Consider the following 22,008-nt stretch of genomic DNA (forward strand, 5'->3'; position numbering starts at 1 on the left):
GAGTGAGTTTGGAGAACTTGTACTAAGCAAAAAGACTAAAAACTGACACAGTAATGAAACCTCACTGAAAGAAGGCTAGGCTAAATGATACAATGTTTGGATTGTGACATTAAAAAAGCATATCACTGTTAATATTTCACTGAAATAGAACCAGGTCATTAAAGTTTATATAGGGGTCATTTAGAAATTTTTTCATAGATAAGAAAGAATTCTTATATCCACTGTATTTAATTGTGTCAGAGTTCTTAAACATCGATTAAACACCCACTTTATTTTGTTTGAATACTTTGTAAACAAATTCTTTTTTTAAAAAACCATGGCTAATTCAAAGATGAATTTTAAACTGATCTTGTTTAGAATGTATCACAAATTTTCACTTCAGTGAAACCCAATTTGGAATCTGTGATGATAACGTCATACTTTGCTGATGATGGTGCTAACGAAATACTATATTATGAGATTATCGTGGGATCAAGAATTGTGCAAAAGAACAGACTTCACAAACGTACACCATTACCAGGTAAACAGACTTTTAACTTTTTTAGAAAATGTTTCATATTCATCTACCTCTTCTCTAGGGGTATTCATTTAACAACATAGAGGAACAGGGAAGTTTGTTGAGGCCAAGCTGCATTCCCTGTAGGTGCTCGTGGTCCTGAAAGGCCACCTGTGAGGAGGGCGAGGGTGAGAGCAGGCAGACGCTCTCAGAAGATGAAAGACCTGCTGCTAGGCTGCCAGATAACACAGAAAATACTGGCCCTGCGTCAGAACTTCAATAATAACATAATTTTGTTTGCTATAGCCAATTTTTTTTTTACTCCCACCTTTAAATTTTTACCTTTTTTTTTTTTTTTTTTTAAGCCTCACAGATTTTACTTATGCTTTTCCTAGGCTTTCAGCTTTCTGGGTCAAAAATAGTTTAACCTTTATTTCTGTTGAATTTAGCTTTCATGTCTGCTGTTTTGGCCTAGTGGCTTTTCTGCTTTCAAATCTTCAGCTTCATTTACAATTCATTGTTGTTGTTGTTGTTTTAATGGTTGTTTAATTCTTTTAACTTTTTTGTATTTCAGTTTCTACTTTTGGGATTACCTAACCTTTTGAATCCTCTTTTTAGCAAAATGTGACTCTTCTCTTCCTTCCCTTTGTGTATGGCTCATTTTGCTGATGGATTTACAGCTGCTTTGACCCTTGTGGCTCTAGTCAGGCTCCCCCTCATGTTGGAATTTTCCAGGAGAGTTTTCCTAGACCTTCACCTGTGAGACTTTATGGTTCCATAGGGTCTTTGTGTTCCTTTGTGGAAATGGCAGATTGGATGGAGAAGTGTTGGTTTATGACGTTACATAATTCAGTCCTAGTAGGAAGATCAGTCATAAACCCCAGGAAACAACCAGTGGATTTGAGAGTGAAAAGGACCTTTTGCTTGTTAAGATTTGATTGCAGAAGTCAAATCCAGAGACCCCTGGGAGTGTCCCAGGACTGATGCTGGCAAAGAACCAATAATAGTGAATATCTGGGTGGGCATTCATCTCGGAGCACAGCTGAGTTTTGTAGCCAGATTCCTAGAACACTTTGATGCCAGCTTATATTCTTCCCTCCTTAATACCAGGCAGTCTCACCTTGACCAGTTTTGGAGGAGTCGTAGGAGGGAAAGGCTCCCTTCCATAGTAAGAGCCAAGCAGAGCTTGCTAGATCAGGGTTTATGAATAGGGCCAATTGTCTTGCCTAGAGAGAACTGTGGGCTGTCAAATCCTGTCCTTGGTTAACTATGGCTTACAAACAGGGTAAATATTAAATTGAGCCGGGCACAGTGGCTCACGCCTGTAATCCCAACACTTTGGGAGGCTGAGGTGGGCAGATCACAAGGTCAGGAGTTCGAGACAAGCCTGAGCAACATGGTGAAACCCCGTCTGTACTAAAAATACAAAAACTAGCCAGGCATGGTGTTGTGCACCTGTAATCCCAGCTACTCAGGAGGCTGAGGCAAGAGAATCACTTGAACCCGGGAGGCAGAGGTTGCAGTGAGCCGAGATTGCGCCACTGCTCTCCAAACTGGGTGAAAGAGCGAGACTCCATCTCAAAAACAAAAATTAAATTGAAAAGGAAGACTCACTTTGTAATCACAAGCAATGGATTTCCCCACACCAAGAAAGCTCTAGGAAGCACAGATAAGGATATAAGGGTTTTTCCGGATCTCTCACTCGGTTTCATGGGTCTAATATGGTGGCATCCAGGGACACTAGGATTTAATTACACTAGGTCACAAGGTGAATATATAGGCGTCCCTGGGTATCTGCAGGGGATTGGTTCTAGGACCACCCTCTACCCTCCCCACCCCCAACCACCACCTGTGGATACAGAAATCTAGCGATGTTCAAGCCCCTGAAAGGCCTCTAGCTCTGTGGATTCAAACCAGCAGATACAGAGTCAATAGTAACAAATGCTTTGCCTTCCCCAAAGTAAGGGATAAAGAAGTATGAACAGTAGTGGCTGCCTGTAGGCTGCATATTTACTTTGCATAATAGTGGCTTGAGTAATCATGACTTAGCCACCCAAGCAGAGTCAAGAAAAATTATTGCATTTATTCATCTGTCTTTATTCAATCTTTCCCATCCCACCCAACCAGACACTCAATACTCATTCTCCAAAGGTAATTCAAGCCTTATCTCACAATGTCTTCTCTCCTTATCCCAAATCAAATTGATTAACCTCTCCTCCTTGAAATTCTCATAAGCCTTAGAAAGAAGAAAGGAAGGGAGGAGATACAACCTGTTTCACTGTTGAAAATGAGGAAGAATATGTTCAGTGATCCCTATAAGGATGTATGTCCTCATAGGACAATTTAATTTTAAAGATGACAGAAACGCACATGACACTGTTCAGTTTTTTCTTTTTCACACCCCATGAAAACCTTCAGGTTTTACACAGAATTGTTGCTATGCTTCTTACACAGTTCTCCAAATTTTCTAATAGAGACTCTTAAGCTATCCCATAATTCTGAATTAATAAAGCTGATGCAAAAGGGATGAGCCAGCAATGTAATACCCACTCAGTGCGTCAGGTTTTTTGGTCATTTTGTTAAATAGGATTTTAGAGTTTCCCTGTGGGTATGAGATTATGAAATCTTCCAATTGAAGCTATCAGTGTAATAATAAGAAATACCTTTCTTACATGTTACTCAAAACTGGCAGATTTGTGAGATAATGATTGTCTCAGCTTTAGGTGTCCACATTTGAAAAATGTGGATGTGGTGCCCTAGGATTCCTGCAGGTGGGGAGCTGGAAAAGGTCTTTTTAAAGTCTTTCCAACTTGAAATTTCTAATAAGATTTCTAAGACAAAACCTAAATAGAGGAAAAGAATAAAAGATTTGGAGGAAAAAAAAACTAGAAGGAAAAAAAAGTTCAAATTTGTAACATAGTTGCAATAGGCTGAGTCCACAATGAGTCCATCGGTTTGGTATGCCCATTTCATTTAAGTTCCTGGGATAAGAGCCTTGGAGTCATGATGTAACCAGGCAGTGCATAGAGCACTTCTCCAGCTCTGTTTAAATACACCATTGACTTGTGGCCTATGACACCATCAAGAGTGTTCCTACAGACACAGCCAGACAGCTAAGTCAGGCAGAGCCCAAAATAGGCCACCCATTGACTCAGAAGCTGTTTTTCAGCCTTGAGTTCAAATTGTTTCCAGGTTTAGTCAGGGTTGAGGGGCCTTGGTTCTAAAGGGTAAAGCCAAGGTGCTCAGACAGTGTAGCAGGGAAACACAGCAGTCCCAAGGTGAATCCCAGACCCCTTTGACAATCCAGTGAGTTTTGTCCCTCTCAAGCTCACTTTACTATCCAAATGGACTGAATGTTTAACTCCTTCCAAAACTCAAAAGATGAAATCCTAATACCCAAAGTGATGGTATTAGGAAATGGGGCCTTTGAGAGGTAATTAGGTCATGAGGGCTTTGCCTTCATGAATGGGATTAGCACCCTTATGAAACAGGCCCCCGAGAGCTCATTGGCCCCTGGAGAAGGTGCCATCTATGAAGCAAGAAGTGGGTTCTCAATGGACACCAGATTTCTGGTGCCTTGATCTTGGAATTCCCAGCCTCCAGAACTATTAGAAAGAAATTTCTGTTGTTTATAAGCTACCTAGTGTATGGCTTTGGGTTACAGCAGCCCAAACAAAGACACAGATCTTTACTTACTCCCACACCCCAAAATAGAAATATATGTAAAATTGTGCCTATAAAATAAACTTCTTCTCAAAGGTGAATGAGTAAGGCTGCTATTACTTATTGGAAAAACAAAATAATATGGTAGATCAGTTTTTGATATCTAATCATTTTGGCTTACGTTTACTATGGCAATAGATGTTGAAAGTGATGACTAACAAATGAAATCATAGACACTACACTTTGCCGGGCGATGATGGGTGTGGTGTACACTGCTAGTTGCTGAGGCAACATCATGTCTCTATTTCGTCCTCATTAAGAAAATTGTAATTTTTACAGGAATGGCAGTGTGCCCAGTGAAAAAACTACAGTTACCAGACTCTCTTGCAGCTAAAGATGGTTGTGAGACATAGTTCAGGCAAGATATACATTTATTGGGGTTTCTGGAAATGTTCCACTTCCTGCTATAGCCACTTATCCTCCCTTCTTCATCTTTCTTCTTCTTCTCCTGGCTTGCTAATGTAACTCTCCGATGCTCAGCAGTTACACATGCAGGACAGAAAAGCTGAAAGGTCAAATGAGCTGGCCCTGGAGCAGCTGCACTGGGCCCTGAAATGAATACCTTCATAGTGTTTGCAAGATAAATAAACCTCTTATTTGTTTAAGCAGCGTCAACGTTTCTGTTACTCTCAGTTAAATCAATGCCAATCAGAGAGTGCAGATTGAGAAACATCAAAATTTTCCAAAATTCTATGGGTTTTATTCATATCAAGTTGTCATCTTTACTTTCAGATGAAGGAGAGCTTTAGAAAGATGTGTTTGTTGTCTGCGTGCTTCATTGCAACAGCCCTGCCACACTAGGAGGAAGACAGGTTTTGGGTCCTGTCTTGGTGATAAAGGTAAAACTAAAGGACAATCAAATCTCATCGAACTTCTCTCTGAGGTAAGCTGTTGAATACAATATTTTATTGAATATAATAAAAGCAAAGAGAAATGTCAACAATAATGATACCAGAATGCATCCTGTATTTCCATTAATGAGGAAACTTTCTGGAATTAATACATGGAATTGATTGTATGGTATATTGCCTATTTGCAGTGTCATCCCATGCCATTATCTAACTATTTACAGAAAAAAAGAGAAAAAACTTCTATGTAAAAGCAAGGAAAATGAGAGAAAGAATAATTTCAAAGGGGGATCTAATTTCAGATGATGAATGCCAGCTGTCAATGAACCTATACCGACTGTGTTTTTGATAAAACTAATAGTCCAAGCACCTAGAACTGTTACCCCTTTAATTGTTGATCCCTCATTTTTTAAATCATAAATATGAGTGGCTACCTGCCTCCTTCACAAGGTCGTGGTGAGAAGCAAATTGATGCCAGTGCCATTTTTTCCACCTCAATTCCTTGAGTTGCACAATTTTGTGGGAATTTCCTGGGAAGACTTCAAAGCAATTTAAATAGATCTGTCCCAACCATGCAATTACAGGAGCTGATGATGTTTCAGAAACAGTGACAAAGTTCAGAATCCCATTCTTCCATCCTAGATGGGAAACATCAACTTTCCTGATGGTGAGTTTGTCAGAGTCCATTCCCAAGAGTGGGGGTGGGGAGGTGGGGGTGGGGGCTGTTGACAGGCAATGATTTCTGTGGAGTAGAAGAGAGGAAAAGAGAAAAAGAATTTGTTAGTTGTAACAGACACTTCAGTTAATTGGTCTTCATCCACCTTTTCCTTGCCTGCCTCTCAATGTAGATGCTGAAAAAGCAAGATACTCATTTTTTCCAGCCACCCTTGCAGAGCCAGAAAGCCCATGAGATTCAATAGATGTAAGACTGAGAGAGATTTTCATTCCTGGATGAAAGGAGACAGGCCTGGGAGAAGAGTTTTCTCTTGCCATCTTTGCAGTCTCTCCACTCCTGACGTGTACAGGGTCAAGTAAAGACTTGCTGTCTAGAAGTGTGGCAATGATTGGGTGGCCATGAATCATGAAACTTAAAGACAAAAACTAAACATGCTGCAGATTTGGAGTGGAAGGAAAGAAAGAGCATGGGACCCATGACCAGTCTGGGAAAATCTACCTCTGAACATCTTATTAAGTACACATTGAATGTCCTTCCTTAGCAAGTAGGTTGTTCCTGCCAGGTCTCGTATCCCTCAGTCTTGAAGAACATACACTGACACAGATGAGTGGGATGCACAAAATCATAGGGATTCAAGAAAGGTAACCCCAAAGAAACTCAAAGACAATACAACTCTTAACAGTTATATTATGAATAACCAGTCTCAAACTTAGCATGTTAGTTCTTGGAAATATTTACCTGGCAGAGTAAGAACCCGCTGGGACAATTACAGGGTTCTTCAGTCACTGAATCGATTTTAAATCAGTTTCTCTCTGGGAGAAATTTGGAATATCTCCTTAATTGAGAAGGGGCACAATAAGCACAGCTATAAAAATCAAGGAAACCATGAGAATAGTTTCTTATATTAATACAGCAAACATATTCCTGAAGGGATTGATAATTTCATTTTGTTTTTAATAATAATTAATCTTTGCAATATCCTGGTGGAGAGATGGAGAGATAAAGGATGATTACTACCACTTTAGAGGGGGAAAGATAGAAAGAACATGACATTAAATGATTACCTGTAAGCCATAGTTAAAATGTAGCCCCATGTAGACAGCCAGTAAGACAGCAGAGGTAAGATTCCAGATAGCTTAAGTTGTAGTCTGGCCTCTGTCCCTCAGGCACTCTCTCTAATGACTCAGCAGGTCCCAGTGAGTCACTCAGTGCCTTGCACCTCCCAGAAACTAGGCTAGGATATAAAGAGAACACAGATTTAAAAAGAAAACCAAACTAACTCATTCAAACCATTGTAATTAAGGCAATCTAGTCATTTTTTGACTCTTAAACCTTTAGAATAAAAAGGCAGCAAAGGAGAAAAAACAAAATAAGGAAATCACCAATATAAAGAAATATACAAGAATACTTAAATGTCAGCAATATTGTCAAACAGCTTCTACAAAGTAAGCAAAAATGGAGTAACTAGAAGTAGCAGAGGAGAGAAATATCATAAATATGTTAAGCATTGAGAGTTAGCTAGGGTTGTCAGCAAATAAAACTTTTTGTTTGTTAATATGGCATGCTATAACTCTTTCAAAATAACGTAAGTGGCTTGAAATAAAGTCTACATAAGCCACATGGCCTTTAGAATATAAATAACACTGCCTGAGTGCAAACCCTTGCCTTGCCACATACTAGCAGTGCCATTTAGCTTCTCACTGCCTTAACTTTACTGATTAAGTTTATTGCGGTAGTAGTAACAGCTCCAGCCTCAGAGGGCTCTCACTTAAGAGTTAATTTATCTAAAGTTTCTGAAATGGCACCTGGCCCAGAGTGAATACTATGCAAGCATTTATTATTACAAGAATTGAATAGTGTAATTAACAGGTATTTTAAAACATATTCTATATATATTTAATATAAACATTTGGAAGACGTAAAGAACTGATCATATCTTAGGACTTTAAGAATATCTCAGGCCGGGTGCGGTGGCTCATGCCTGTAATCCCAGCATTTTGGGAGGCTGAGGTGGGCGGATCACCTGAGGTCGGGAGTTCGAGACCAGCCTGTTCAACATAGAGAAACTCCATCTCTACTAAAAATACAAAAAAATTAGCCGGGCGTGGTGGCAGGTGCCTGTAATCCCAGCTACTCAGGAGGCTGAGGCAGGAGAATCACTTGAACCTGGGAGGCAGAGGTTGCAGTGAGCCGAGATCGCACCATTGCACTCCAGCCTGGGCAACGAGAGAAACTCTGTCTCAAAGAAAAAGAATATCTCAGCAGATTCTAAAAATTACAAAATATGAAACCCACATTCTCTGGCTACACTACAATAAGTAACCAATAATTATTTTTTTAACAGTAACATTTAAACACCCCCTCTTTGCCTCAACCCTCCACCACTGAATAAGGCATGTTGTTTTACAGGGGTGAGAAGTTGGTTGATTATTGGTGGTAGCATTTTTCCTACCATGGAACCACGAGAAATTTCCCCTTTTTCTTTGTTAAGCAAGATAGCTGGTCTTGAAGTCCTTGAGTTCTGGATATCCCTGACCTAGAGGAAAGCTAATATTGTTTTATGAGGCACATTAGGGGAAACAAGTTTTGTTCTGGGGGTGCAAAAAGAAAGTGGCCCTTCCTGGGGAGATAGTTGGATTTTATGAGACCAAGAGTTGGGAGTGTCTTCAGGTACAGGACCTTGGTTGGGGACTGGCTCCTGTCCTCCAATAGAGAACCAAATACCATGGCTTTTGGAGCTCAGCCAAGATCCCCAAGGCCAGATTTGATGTTAAGGGTGTGAAAGCCATGATCAGAACCTGTCCTCTAATAAAATTATATTGTAGGCATCTGTTGTTACATAGCAAACTGTCCCAAAACTTTAAATTGTTGACTTACAACAATTTATTACATCTCCTGATTTTGTGGGTCTGGAATTTGGATAGGGATCAGCTGGGTGGTTCTTCTGTTCTAAGAAGGGTTGGCAAAGATCATTCAGTGTTATTCAGCTGACAGGTGGGCTGGGCTGGAGGGTTCTAAGATAGTTTCCTACACAGGAAGGCTTTGTGCATGTGTCTGGTCAAAGATGGCTGAAGAATCCACTTAGGAGGGTTGGTTGAGCAGAGCACCTACATGTGGCTTGTGCAGCATGATGATCTCAGTGCAGCCAGACATTGTAGATGGTGGCTCAGGACTCCAAGAGTGAATGAGACAGAGCACCATGGTCTTTTATAACCTACAACAGAAGTCCTCTACGGTCACAGGTACTATTTACTGGTCAACTCAGTCACAAGCCAGCCCAGATAAAAAGGAAGGGCTCATAACCCCCTTAATAGTAGGAATGTCAAAAACTTTGCAGCCACAACTTTAAACCACCACAGCTATGTCAGTATAAGCTTAGGGGAACATCAAAAGGAACTGGGAATCAGGGTCCTTTCTCCCATTTCATGGACTACATAAGCCACCAGAATTCATGTGTAAATGTACCTGATGGAAGAGAAGCCAGAAGGAGGCTGATGGTTTTAATTAAATATTTTTAATCGCATCAAGAAAATATCCATAAATTCTTACTTTACTGAAGTTTTAAAATTGTTACATATTTAAAACAAATGTATTCATGTAAAAAGTACCACAGAATTTAAAATATCTCTTCTTCACTGTACCTCAACAGATTTCTGTTGGCTGCTGTGGCAAATGTCACACACTTAGTGACTTCAAATAACCCAGATGTATCATCTGACAGGGTGGAGATGGTAAGTGCAGCATAGGTTTCATTGAGCTAAAATGTACATGTTCAAAGCACTGAGTTCCTTCCTAGAGACTCTTGTAGAGAATCTGTTTACTTGCTCATTTAGGTTGCTGGCAGAATTTAGTTCTTGGAGGTTGTAGAACTGAGATCCTCATTTCCCCATTCCTAAGTTCCAAAGGCCATCCACATTCTTTGGCTCAGGGCCTCTCCTTCATCTTCAAAGCCAGCAATGGCAGGTCCAACTCTTGTCAGACTTTGCATCTTTCTCCCTCTTCCTGACTTCAGCCAGAAAAGATAACCTGCTTCTGTGAAAGATTCAGGTGATTAGATTGTCTGCATTTAGATAAATCCAGGATAATCTCCCCATCTCAAGATCCTTAACTTAATCACACCTGCAAAGTTCCTTTTGTCAGAAAAGGCAATATACTCACAGTTTCTGGGGATTAAGATGTGGATATGTTTGGGGGCCGTTATTCTGCCTATCACACTCAAAGCTCCCTATCTGATTTCTAAAATCTTCTTGCTCTATTACCAGTGTAAACTACTATTTCTGGATTTTCTTGTTTAGGTTAGACCTTAGCATTAGGGCATTAACTGTTGACTAACTTTCATAAATGTAATGCTTTAATTCTTTTACATACCCACAGATTCACACACATACATATTGTTTCTTCTCTCATTCTCCCAAAAGTGTTATATCCCAATTTTTGGAGGTATTCAAATTATTATAAGCCAGTAAATATTTTTATAACTAAAACATATATTGTGCTATGATTATTTTTTCCTGTATAACTTTTCTTGTACAACTGCAGTCTCATTATTTGTCACATGTTTTTCATTCACTTAATTTTCTATGTATTGGTCATCTTTGAATTTTTCATCAGAATTGGAAATTATTTCTCAATACATTGAAACACAACAGATAATCTATCCATTTTTCTTTCTTCTTGAAACATCCCTACTTGTCCTCATGCTTTTTCCTTTGAACTTGGATGGATTTCTCTCTAGTCTACTATAGCTGCTAACCTTAAGATATCCTTAAGTTACTCTTTGTATCACTCCCAGTGATACTTAGTGAGTTATCTTATTATCACTCCCAGGATTCCCTTCATATTTCTCCTATGTTGGGGATCCCCTGTCTCTGGGTTTACTCCCTCTTTTTGTTGGAGCACATCCTCCAATAGCTCCCTGAGAAAAAGTGCATGATTATTTTTTCTTTTTTAGTTTGAATGCTTTAAAATCTCTTTATTCCACTCATTTGTATGTCTATTTGTTTAATGGTTAGGCTCTGTGTAGTATTCTGGGTTGGAAATCTGTCTCCAGAACAAAGCTGAGATTTGTGGGGGTATGGTGTGGCCAGTGGCCTACATGGCATGTCATAGCAATGGAGTGACAGAGAAGGATACTTGTGAAGAGAGAGTTAACCAGAATGATGTCTCCCCAAGCACATTCTCAGGAAGATCACTTTCAGAAGAGAATAGACATGGTACTTGAGGATCTGAGAACTAATTCTTTTAAACTATCCATACCTGCTTACTTAAGAGAACTTTACATGTATTTAACCTCTAGACTTTCATGTACTTACCCCAGTTTGCATACTGCTGTTCTAAAACATCAAATCTTCCTGGAAATGTGGGAACCAAGAGGTAGAGAGACATAAATACCAGGCTCCCTTTCTTCTTTACTTATCTCCCAAAACCAGAGACAAAAAGCTTTAGCTATTTTTTTCTTCTGTATCACATCCTTTTCCCACCCTATAGAACACCAGTAAAAGTGGTTAGGTGGCCTCTTTGTGATTTTGATGTTCAGTAACCTAAATTTCTCTAGATTATAGAATCCAGAATACTCAGATATGGCCATGAGTGAAGACAATTGTCCTTTATTATTGTTCGTTTTAAAATTTATATTAGAGGCCAGGTGCAGTAGCTCATGCCTGTAATCCCAGTACTTTGGGAGGCCGAGGCAGAAGGTTCACTTGAGCCCAGGAGTTCGAGACCAGCGTGGGCAACATGGCCAGACCCCAACTCCATTAAAAAATATATAAATTAGCCAGGTTTGGTGGTACTACTTGGGAGGCTGAGATGGGAGGATTGCTTGAGCCTGGGAGGTTCAGGCTACAGTGAGCTGGGATCACACCATTGCATTCCAGCCTGGGAGACAGAGCGAGACCTTATCTCAAAAAAAAAATATATATATACACACACACACACACATATGTGTGTGTGTGTGTATATATATGTGTGTGTATATATACATATACATATATACATATATACATATACATATATACATGTATATATGTATACATATGTATATATATACATATACATATATATACATATACATATATACATATACATATATACATGTATATATGTATACATATGTATATATATACATATACATATATACATATATATATGTATATATATTAGAAACTTGCATGGTTCCCTTTGAAAGATATGAATTTAAGATACATATGCATTTTAGATTTTTAAAAAGACATCTTTTTTTTGTTTTGAGACAGAGTTTTGCTTTTGTCCCCCAGGCTGGAGTGCAGTGGCACAATCTCAGCTCACTGCAGCCTCTGCCTCCCGGGTTCAAGCAATTCTCCTGCCTCAGCCTCCCAAGTAGCTGGGATTACAGGCACGTGCTACCACACCTGGCTACTTTTTGTATTTTTAGTAGAGATGGGGTTTCACCATGTTGGTCAGGCTGGTCTTGAACTCCTGACCTCAGGTGATCCATCTGCCTCGGCTTCCCAAAGTGCTGGGATTACAGGCATGAGCCACCGCACCCAGCCAAAAGACATCATTTTTAAGAATTCAAGTTAAGAAGGAAAAGAAAGACTTCAATAATTTTCTAATCACCTGTATCTTTGTTGTGAGCAATTTTGGCATATGTGCCTGCTAACGTCATACTAAAAATTATGATTAATTTTAGAAACATTTTAAAGGAAGTAATTAAGTCCTAGAGACTAGGTATTATGGCAGTGTTATAACCTTACGCTAAGTTTTTTATTTTTTTTTTAATGTTGGCTACCACTTATTTGTGTGTGTGTGTGTGTTTTCTTTTTTTATTATTGTTATACTTTAAGTTCTGGGGTACATGTGCACAACGTGCAGGTTTGTTACATATGTATATATGTGCCATGTTGATGTGCTGCACCCATTAACTCGTCATTTACATTAGGTATATCTCTTAATGCTATCCCTCCCCCTGCCCCCACCCCACGACAGGCCCCAGTGTGTGATGTTCCCCTTCCTGTGTCCAAGTGTTCTCATTGTTCAATTCCCACCTATGAGTGAGAACATGCAGTGTTTGGTTTTTTGTCCTTGCGATAGTTTGCTGAGAATGATGGTTGCCAGCTTCATCCATGTGCCTACAAAGGACACGATCTCATCCTTTTTTATGGCTGCATAGTATTCCATGGTGTATATGTGCCACATTTTCTTAATCCAGTCTATCGTTGATGGACATTTGGGTTGGTTCCAAGTCTTTGCTATTGTGAATAGTGCTGCAATAAACATACGTGTGCATGTGTCTTTATAGCAGCATGATTTATAATCCTTTGGGTATATACCCAGTAATGGGATGGCTGGGTCAAATGGTATTTTTAGTTCTAGATCCTTGAGGAATCGCCACACTGTCTTCCACAATGGTTGAACTAGTTTACAGTCCCACCAACAGTGTAAAAGTGTTCCTATTTCTCCACATCCTCTCCAGCACCTGCTGTTTCCTGACTTTTTAATGATCGCTATTCTAACTGGTGTGAGATGGTATCTCATTGTGGTTTTGATTTGCATTTCTCTGATGGCCAGTTATGATGAGCATTTTTTCATGTGTCTGTTGGCTGCATAAATGTCTTCTTTTGAGAAGTGTCTGTTCATATCCTTTGCCCACTTTTTGATGGGTTGTTTGTTTTTTTCTTGTAAATTTGTTTGAGTTCTTTGTAGATTCTGGATATTAGCTCTTTGTCAGATGAGTAGATTACAAAAATTTTCTCCCATTCTGTAGGTTGCCTGTTCACTCTGATGGTAGTTTCTTTTGCTGTGCAGAAGCTCTTTAGTTTAATTAGATCCCATTTATCAATATTGGCTTTTGTTGCCATTGCTTTTGGTGTTTTAGACATGAAGTCCTTGCCCATGCCTATGTCCTGAATGGTATTGCCTAGGTTTTCTTCTAGGGTTTTTATGGTTTTAGGTCTAACATTTAAGTCTTTAATCCATCTTGAATTAATTTTTGTATAAGGTGTAAGGAAGGGATCCAGTTTCAGCTTTCTGCATATGGCTAGCCAGTTTTCTTGGCACCATTTATTAAATAGGGAATCCTTTCCCCATTTCTTGTTTTTCTCAGGTTTCTCAAAGATCAGATGGTTGTAGATGTGTGGTATTATTTCTGAGGGCTCTGTTCTGTTCCATTGGTCTATATCTCTGTTTTGGTACCAGTACCATGCTGTTTTGGTTACTGTAGCCTTGTAGTATAGTTTGAAGTCAGGTAGCATGATGCCTCCAGCTTTGTTCTTTTGGCTTAGGATTGTCTTGGCAATGCGGGCTCTTTTTTTGTTCCATATGAACTTTAAAGTAGTTTATTTTCCAGTTCTGTGAAGAAAGTCATTGGTAGTTTGATGGGGATGGCACTGAATCTATAAATTACCTTGGGCAGTATGGCCATTTTCATGATATTAATTCTTCCTATCCATGAGCATGGAATATTCTTCCATTTGTTTGTGTCCTCTTTTATTTTGTTGAGCAGTGGTTTGTAGTTCTCCTTGAAGAGGTCCTTCACATCCCTTGTAAGTTGGATTCCTAGGTATTTTATTCTCTTTGAAGCAATTGTGAATGGGAGTTTACTCATAATTTGGCTCTCTGTCTGTTACTGGTGTATAAGAATGCATGTGATTTTTGCACATTGATTTTGTATCCTGAGACTTTGCTGAAGTGGCTAATCAGCTTAAGGAGATTTTGGGCTGAGATGGTGGGGTTTTCTAAATATACAATCATGTCATCTGCAAACAGGGACAATTTGACTTCCTCTTTTCCTAATTGAATACCCTTTATTTCTTTCTCCTGCCTGATTGCCCTGGCCAGAACTTCCAACACTATGTTGAATAGGAGTGGTGAGAGAGGGTATCCCTGTCTTGTGCCAGTTTTCAAAGGGAAGGCTTCTAGTTTTTGCCCATTCAGTATGATATTGGCTGTGGGTTTGTCATAAATAGCTCTTATTATTTTGAGATACGTCCCATCAATACCTAATTTATTGAGAGTTTTTAGCATGAAGGACTGTTGAATTTTGTCAAAGGCCTTTTCTGCATCTATTGAGATAATCATGTGGTTTTTGTCTTTGGTTCTGTTTATATGCTGGATTACGTTTATTGATTTTCGTATGTTGAACCAGCCTTGCATCCCAGGGATGAAGCCCACTTGATCATGGTGGATAAGCTTTTTGATGTGCTGCTGGATTTGGTTTGCCAGTATTTTATTGAGGATTTTTGCATCAATGTTCATCAGGGATATTGGTCTAAGATTCTCTTTTTTTGTTGTATCTCTGCCCGGCTTTGGTATCAGGATGATGCTGGTCTCATAAAATGAGTTAGGGAGGATTCCCTTTTTTTCTGTTGATTGGAATAGTTTCAGAAAGAATGGTACCAGCTCCTCCCTGTACCTCTGGTAGAATTCGGCTGTGAATCTATCTGGTCCTGGACTTTTTTTTAGTTGGTAGGCTATTAATTATTGCCTCAATTTCAGAGCCTGTTATTGGTCTATTCAGGGATTCAGCTTCTTCCTCGTTTAGTCTTGGGAGGGTGTATGTGTCCAGGAATTTATCCATTTCTTCCAGATTTTCTAGTTTATTTGTGTAGAGGTGTTTATAGTATTCTCTGATGGTAGTTTATATTTCTGTGGGATTGGTGGTGATATCCCCTTTATCATTTTTTATTGCATCTATTTGATTCTTCTCTCTTTTCTTCTTTATTAGTCTCGCTAGTGGTCTATCAATTTTGTTGATCTTTTCAAAAAACCACCTCCTGGATTCATTGATTTTTTGAAGGGTTTTTTTGTGTCTCTATCTCCTTCAGTTCTGCTCTGACCTTAGTTATTTCTTGCCTTCTGCTAGCTTTTGAATGTGTTTGCTCTTGCTTCTCTAGTTCTTTTAATTGTGATGTTAGGGTGTCAATTTTAGGTCTTTCCTGCTTTCTCTTGTGGGCATTTAGTGCTATACATTTCCCTCTACACACTGCTTTAAATGTGTCCCAGAGATACTGGTATGTTGTGTCTTTGTTCTCATTGGTTTCAAAGAACATCTTTACTTCTGCCTTCATTTCATTATGTACCCAGTAGTCATTCAGGAGCAGGTTGTTCAGTTTCCATGTAGTTGAGCGGTTTTGAGTGAGTTTCTTAATCCTGAGTTCTAGTTTGATTGCACTGTGGTCTGAGAGACAGTTTGTTATAATTTCTGTTTTTTACATTTGCTGAGGAGTGCTTTACTTCCAACTATGTGGTCAGTTTTGGAATAAGTGTGATGTGGTGTGAGAAGAATGTATATTCTGTTGATTTGGGGTGGAGAGTTCTGTATATGCCTATTAGGTCTGCTTGGTGCAGAGCTGAGTTCAATTCCTGGATATCCTTGTTAACTTTCTGTCTTGTTGATCTGTCTGATGTTGACAGTGGGGTGTTAAAGTCTCCCATTATTATTGTGTGGGAGTCTAAGTCTCTTTGTAGGTCTCTAAGGACTTGCTTTATGAATCTGGGTGCTCCTGTATTGGGAGCATGTATATTTAGGATAGTTAGCTCTTCTTGTTGAATTGATCCCTTTACCGTTATGTAATGACCTTCTTTGTCTCTTTTGACCTTTGTTGGTTTAAAGTCTGTTTTATCAGAGACTAGGATTGCAACCCCTGCCTTTTTTTGTTTTCCATTTACTTGGTAGATCTTCCTCCATCCATTTATTTTGAGCCTGTGTGTGTCTGTGCATGTGAGATGGGTCTCCTGAACACAGCACACTGATGGGTCTTGACTCTTTATCCAGTTTGCCAGTCTGTGTCTTTTAATTGGAGCATTTAGCCCATTTACATTTAAGGTTAATATTGTTATGTGTGAATTTGATCCTGTCATTATGATGTTAGCTGGTTATTTTGCTCGTTAGTTGATGTGGTTTCTTCCTAGCATCGATGGTCTTTACAATTTGGCATGTTTTTGCAGTGGTTGGTACCAGTTGATCCTTTCCATGTTTAGCGCTTCCTTCAGGAGCTCTTGTAGGGCAGGCCTGGGGGTGACAAAATCTCTCAGCATTTGCTTGTCTGTAAAGGATTTTATTTCTCCTTCACTTATGAAGCTTAGTTTGCCTGGATCAGAAATTCTGGGTTGAAAATTGTTTCTTTAAGAATGTTGAATATTGGCCCCCACTCTCTTCTGGCTTGTAGAGTTTGTGCCGAGAGATCTGCTGTTAGTCTGATGGGCTTCCCTTTGTGTGTAACCCGACCTTTCTCTCTGGCTGCCCTTAACATTTTTTCCTTTATTTCAACTTTGGTGAATCTGACAATTATGTGTCTTGGGGTTGCTCTTCTCGAGGAGTATCTTTGTGGCATTCTCTATTTCCTGAATTTGAATGTTGGCCTGCCTTGCTAGGTTGGGGAAGTTCTCCTGGATAATATCCTGCAGAGTGTTTTCCAACTTGGTTCCATTCTCCCCGTCACTTTCAGGTACACCAATCAGATGTAGGTTTGGTCTTTTCATAGTCCCATATTTCTTGGAGGCTTTGTTCATTTCTTTTTACTCTTTTTTCTCTAAACTTCTCTTCTCGCTTCATTTCATTCATTTGATCTTCAATCACTGATACCCTTTCTTCCACTTGATCAAATCGGCTACTGAAGGTTGTGCATTCATCACGTAGTTCTCGTGCCATGGTTTTCAGCTCCATTAGGCCATTTAAGGACTTCTCTACACTGGTTATTCTAGTTAGCCATTTGTCTAATCTTTTTTCAAGGTTTTTAGCTTCTTTGTGGTGGGTTCAAACTTCCTCCTTTAGCTCGAAGAAGTTTGATCATCTGAAGCCTTCTTCTCTCAACTTGTCAAAGTTATTCTCCGTCCAGCTTTGTTCCATTGCTGGTGAGAAGCTGTGTTCCTTTGGAGGGGGAGAGGCGCTCTGATTTTTAGAATTTCTAGCTTTTCTGCTCTGTTTTTCCCCATCTTTGTGGTTTTATCTACCTTTGATCTTTGATGATGGTGACGTACAGATGGCGTTTTGGTGGGATATCCTTTCCGTTTGTTAGTTTTCCTTCTAACAGTCAGGACCTTCAGCTGCAGGTCTGTTGGAGTTTGCTGGAGGTCCACTCCAGACCCTGTTTGCCTGGGTATCAACAGCAGAGGCTGCAGAACAGCAAATATTGCTGAACAGCAAATGTTGCTGCCTGATCATTCCTCTGGAAGCTTCATCTCAGAGGGGTATCTGCCTATGTGAGGTGTCAGCCTGCCCCTACTGGGGGGTGCCTCCAAATTAGGCTACTCGGGGGTCAGGGACCCACTTGAAGAGGCAGTCTGTCTGTTCTCAGATCTCAAACTCCATGCTGGGAGAACCACTACTCTCTTCAAAGCTGTCAGACAGGGACATTTAAGTCTGCAGAGGTTTCTGCTGCCTTTTGTTCAGCTATGCCCTGCCCCCAGAGGTGGAGTCTACAGAGGCAGGCAGGCCTCCTTGAGCTGAGATGGGCTCCACCCAGTTCGAGCTTCCCGGCCACTTTGTTTACCTTCTTAAGCCTCAGCAATGGCAGGTGCCCCTTCCCCAGCCTCGCTGCTGCCTTGCAGTTAGAACTCAGATTGTTGTGCTAGCAATGAACGAGGCTCCGTGGGCGTGGCACCCTCCAAGCCAGGCACAGGGTATAATCTCCTGGTGTGCCATTTGCTAATATCATTGGAAAAGCACAGTATTAGGGTGGGAGTGGCCCAATTTTCCAGGTGCCATCTGTCCCAGCTTCCCTTGGCTAGGAAAGAGAATTCCCTGACCCCTTGTGCTTCCAGGGTGAGGCGATGCCTCACCCTGCTTCGGCTCATGCTCGGTGGGCTGCACCCACTCTCCTGCACCCACTGTCCTACAGGCCCCAGTGAGATGAACCTGGTATCTCAGTTGGAAATGCAGAAATCACCCGTCTTCTGCGTCGCTCACGCTGGGAGCTGTAGACTGGAGCTGTTCCTATTCGGCCATCTTCCGCTTTAAGTTTTTTATAATCTTTTTGGGAAGGTAAGACAGTTATACAGTGAACAGTTAAGCAGTCTATGATTAATTGCCAAAATGAGTGCTATAAAGATATAATCTCTGATTCAGTATCAGGAAAGACCAGGGCTGTTAGGGAATTTGCCCCAGAACTTTATTTTATAATCTATTTAGATTTTTTTAAAAATCCTAAACTGTCAGGTAGTGAGAAATGCAACCGAAAATTTCATACTAAAATTTAGATTTACCTTAGTTATATTCTTAACCTCTGGGTCCAGACATATTCATTTCTACAAGTTCTGAATAGAAATAAACATTAAGATATTAAAATTGAATTTTCACCCTAAGGCTAATATGGAAATAAAATTGAAAAAAATACATCTATTGCTTTTACACAGAGCTTCCTAAGAGATTTTAGTTATATGAACATTTATATGTCTTGCATTTTAACTTCCTGAGGGAACAATAGAAATATATTCCCACCCTGCTAAGGGCTTACCACCCAGTTCCTATAGAGAGGGAAATCCTTTCAACTCAAATAGTTTAACAACAGTGTTACAGTTTAAGGCTCTATCAATTAGTGATGAAGGATAACAATTTAGTAGTTGATAAATATTACATATTTGATGTCTGTAGATGAACTCTTTCATGCCCTTGAGCTAATAACACATATTAATTAAGTTAAATGCAGATTTCACACTTAATCTTCCCATTACATGGCAAATGTAGATAGCTTGAAAAGTCACAAATGACTTGAAACACTATAAATGTGTAGGTATTTCAGTATATAAGTCACAAAGGAAAAAAATATTCAGTTCAAATTGTTCTAAAGCTCAAGTTCAAATTTCCCTTTCTAGTTGACATTTGCTGAATTTCTGGAATCCACCAATTGTCTTTAAATTCTAAACAGGGAAAAACTACTTCCTTAGGAGTAAGGAAAAAAAAAACTGATGAAAATTAAATCACTTTTTAAAGCAATCACAAACCAGCCATCAACTATCATTACTAGGGAAATATGTAGTTAGGATTAGGAAGTGAGAACTCTTTGAGTGGGACCCTGAAGGCATATATATAAATATAAACTACACACCACACCTTGGCTGTACTTGCCAGCTGAGGCTTCAAAAATTACATGGTTTCTAATAAGTAAATTACATTCATATTTTTCCCATAATCAAAGGATATAGATCAAAGTTTGGATTCACAATCTTGTTGCCTTCTGAAGAGGCATTCTCATATGAAAAAGAGGCCATTGCCTAGGTAAATCAAGAGACCAGCTTAGAAAGTGATCAAAGCCATGAAAAACCCATTTTGTTAATTATTCAGGGATATGCAGACACATTTATTGAGAGCTCCAAGGTCACAGCAAAGCAAAGTATTGGTGTACATTTCAGCTTTGTGCCTTGGCATTTTTTTTCCATTAAAATGGCTTCATTTGGAAACCCATAAGAAAAAGCACTGCTGTACCAGAAGAAGAAAAAGAGGTTGTAGATTTTGAACTTCAATAGAATTCGTTTCAGCAACTTATATATATTTTTTACCTTTAACCTATTTGAATGTGACAGCTGTAGGAAATACGTTGGAATTGAATCTTTAACAACTACAAAAGTCTTGTTTTTGAAAGAAAATTTTGTTAGATACTGGAACAACCTGAATGAATGCAACACAGAATTATTAAAAATGCTATTTCTGGAGATAGAAAAAAGCTGTGCTAGGTTTGGAAGACTTCTGGATTTAAGGTGGCAAGAGCAGAGCAAAAACAAATTAACTGCAGGAATGTTTTCCATTCCAGAGTAAGTCTGCCTGCTCAGATCATAAAAGAAAACCAAAATTCTCTTGGTTATGGTTGGGTTTGTACACATTTTGTTGTTGTTGTTGTTGTTGTTGAGATGGAGTCTTGCTCTGTTGCCCAGGCTGGAGCATGGTGGTGCGATCTCAGCTCACAGCAGCCTCTGCCTCCCGAGTTCAAGCAATTCTCCTGCCTCAGCCTCCTGAGTATCTGGGATTACAGGCGCGTGCCAATGCACCCTACTAATTTTTTATATTTTTAGTAGAGATGCGGTTTCACCATGTTGGCCAGGCTAGTCTTGAACTCCTGACCTTAGGTAATACGCCCACCTTGGCCTCCCAAAGTGTGCACAATTTTTAAACCGCTAAAACATCATATACACCATGCAGAAATACTACAACTAAATATCTAACTGAATGGGAAAAAAGAGAGGAGTCGGGGGCTACACAAATAGGACAAGAGACCTCAGGTTAAAAAGCTGAGGTGGCCCACCCAACCACCAGCTGGGATCTGATCCACCCTCACTGTTATGAACTGAATGTTTGTGTCCCTCTAAAATTCATATATTGAAGCCCTAACACACCCATGTGATGGTATTTGGGGCTGGGGCCTTTTGGGGGTAATTAGGGTTTGATGAGGTCATGAGGGTAGGGCCCCCAATAGGATTAGTGCCCTTACAAGAAGAGCACGGGCCAGGTGCAGTGGCTCACACTTGTAATCCCAGCCCTTTGGGATCCCAGGCCAAGACAGGAGTATCACTTGAGGCCAGGAGTTCAAGACCAGCCTGGGCAACATAGTGAGACCCTGTCTCTATTAAAAATAATAATAAAAAATAGCCAGGCATGGTGGTGTGTGCCTGTAGTCCCAGCTACTTGGGAGGCTGAGGTGAGAGGATTGCTTGAGCCCAGGAGGTCAAGGCTGCAATGAGCTATGGTCATGTCACTGTGTTCCAGCCTGGGTTTTAGTGCAACACCCTATCTTTAAAAATAATAATAATAGTAATAAGAAAAGACACCAGAGTGCACTCATGTTTGTGCATGGGTGTTCTCTCTCTCACTTGCTTTCTCTCTCTCTCTCTCTCTACCTGCATACACTAAGGAAAGGCCATGTGAAAACATGGCGAGAAGACAGTCATCTGCAACCCAAGGAGAGAGACTTCACCAGACACTGACCCTGCTGGCACCTTGATCTTGGACTTCCAGTGTTCAGAACTATGAGAAATAAATTCCTGTTATGTAAGGTGCCCAGTCCATGGTATTTTGTTGTAACAGCCTGAGCTGTTGAAGATGGATTTTCCTTTCAAGATCAGATCTTGGGCCTCAGAGTCAGCCTCACTATAGAAGGCAAGGGCTAGTCTCAGCTTCCCACAGAAGACTTGGTTTTATTGGAGGCAAGTTTTGTCTTGCTTACATTGAGGTTATACAAAGCAAAACAAAATTCACATTTTGTTAAGTGACTACCATATGATCACTCTGAATTTTATTTTACCTGTCATTTCTCGGTATCAATAGGTTTTACTTCCCCTTGTTCTGGATTTCAGTG

General features: G+C 39.9%; 1 long non-coding RNA gene across 1 annotated transcript; it reads left to right on the top strand.

Moving 5' to 3' along the window:
- Positions 1-212: 212 nt before the first annotated feature.
- Positions 213-21,705, top strand: LOC134729262 (uncharacterized). Its single transcript, XR_010110170.1, has 6 exons — positions 213-520; positions 4,952-5,102; positions 5,652-5,734; positions 9,393-9,474; positions 18,562-18,704; positions 21,565-21,705. It is a non-coding gene; the product is annotated as an uncharacterized LOC134729262 (long non-coding RNA).
- The last annotated feature ends 303 nt before the right edge of the window (positions 21,706-22,008 follow it).

Source organism: Pan paniscus, chromosome 17 (assembly GCF_029289425.2).
Source record: "Pan paniscus chromosome 17, NHGRI_mPanPan1-v2.0_pri, whole genome shotgun sequence".
Lineage (NCBI taxonomy): Eukaryota > Metazoa > Chordata > Mammalia > Primates > Hominidae > Pan > Pan paniscus.